A 2500-nucleotide genomic window follows, 5' to 3' on the forward strand; every position below is an offset into this window, starting at 1 on the left:
GTCAAAAAGCGTTATTTCGTGGTATAACAACGTCTAAATTACGTTTTTTTGTTTTGATCAAAGTGGTGTATAACATTGTAAAATACCTGAACGTTTTCAAACTGAGCATAACAACGGGTAGATTAAACGTTTTGATGCTGGTCAAAAAGCGTTATTTAGTGGTATAATAATGCGTATATTACGCGTTTTCATACTGATCAAAGTGCGTTCCTTAGTGTTTATAAAATGTAAAAGTAAAATGTTTCATATTGATGACAGTGCATTATTTTACGGGAGAACATTTGTAAAAGAAAACTTTTTACATTGACCAAAGAGCGTTATTTTATGGGAGAACATTTGTAAATTTTACATTGACCAAAGAGCGTTATTTTATGGGAGAACTTTTGTAAAAGAAAACATTTTACATTGATCACAGTGCGTTATTTCGCGGTGTAACAACGTGTAAAATACACGTTTTTATACTGATGAAAGTGCGTTATTTTGTAGAATAATGTAAATAAATCATAGTGCGTTATTTTGTGGTATAACAACGTGTAAAATTACACGTTTTTTACACCGACGAAGGCACGTTGTTTTGTAAAACAACGTAAATAAATCAGAGTGCGTTATTTAGTGGTATAACAATGTATATGAATAACTGTTTTCATACTGGGCAAGCTGCGTTATTCAGTGATATTATAAAAATGAGCAAAATACTAGGAATAAGTTTTTTATGGGAATTATTACAAAGACAATTAAGATTTTGTTATATTAATAGTGATAAAAATATAACTAATCAATTGTATAACTTTTTACAGAAATTCGTGAATTATTGGACAGGCACTGATGAAAACGCATATTACTGGCATCAGGACCAATAATAATTCAATTGGCAGTACAAACAGTGGTATTAAAATTGATAAAGAAATACCAAATCTTATGATATCAATAACGATGAATATAAAAATACTAATGAATATATGTATATACAGAACTCGAACACCCCTCCCTCTATAACTATAAGGGCAGGGGACAGCAGTCAACTTTTTAAAAAAATATCTTGCAGATAAAATCAAATAAAGTGAGGACAAAGTTATGTAGAATATCTGCATGATTGGAAAAAATACCATAGTTTTATAATCAGTTCCATCCATTAGGCCTAAGACATCGTCTAATGAGAATTTATATATATATATATATATATATATATATATATATATATATATATATATATATATATATATATATATATATAATTATATATATATATATATATATATATATATGTATGTATGTATATATATATATATATAATATTATATGTGTGTGTTTCCGTACGTGTGTACAGATGCATGCAAGCACGCTCATTCATAGTATTTATACACACAAACACATGCATTGCATTTTAAACTTAACAGGGCCATTGGAAGAGCAGTCGATTCGGCCCGCCCAATAAATCAATCCTCGGCCGGAGACGCGTAATCACCACTTAACAATAAGGAATATAACAAGAGGTGCTTTGCGCATTGTTGCAAATTAAGGATAATTCTTTTGTACTAAGTTATCGTGTAATGGATCTGGCGGCGCAGTCGATTACAGGGTAAAACAGGAAGACGGGGACGGTAGTTTAAGTTAATATGTGTAATTTGCTTTTTAATACAGTTTTTGTTTCAAGCGAATCAGGGTCGATACCTGTACGTAATTCGGCCAGGTGTCATCGTATATATATATGGGAAGAAGATTACAATTATTATAGCGTGTGCGTTTTTTTTGTTGTTGTTTGTCTGAGGGCGTTGTTATTATTTAACTTTTTTTTTCTCTCAATAACAATAATGTTTTGAGAATTCCAATTCTCTCATTTTCCTTTTTAACTCAACTTTTTTTTTGTATGTTTAGAATCACTTCTGCTCATTTGCATGTATTACAAATAAACAAATAAATAAATAAATAAATAAATATATATATGCATATTTATACATACATACATACTGTACATACACATACACACACACATATATACATATAAATATAAATATATATATATATATATATATATATATATATATATATATATATATATATATATATATATATATATATATATATATATATATATATATATATATATATATATATATGTGTATAACTGAATCACGAGGATATGGAGCGTGATGAATGTATAAATAAAAGGCTAATGCCACGAAGGAAAAGCGGCATTTGCCTTATAATATATATATATATATATATATATATATATATATATATATATATATATATATATATGTATATGTATATACAGTATATATATATACACTAATCTCTATACTTTCAAATACTAAGCTACAAATACCACATTAATGTTAGGGTCATTACACCATGAAAATAATTGACACCCAAAGCAATTATATTAAGACAATTACAATATCACTGAGCAGAATTTGAGCGAGTTCAACATTAATGACACTATATATTTATATATACATATATATAATAATAAAAAGCCTTCTCTCTCTCTCTCTCT

This window comes from Macrobrachium rosenbergii, chromosome 21, assembly GCF_040412425.1.
Source record: "Macrobrachium rosenbergii isolate ZJJX-2024 chromosome 21, ASM4041242v1, whole genome shotgun sequence".
Classification (NCBI taxonomy): domain Eukaryota; kingdom Metazoa; phylum Arthropoda; class Malacostraca; order Decapoda; family Palaemonidae; genus Macrobrachium; species Macrobrachium rosenbergii.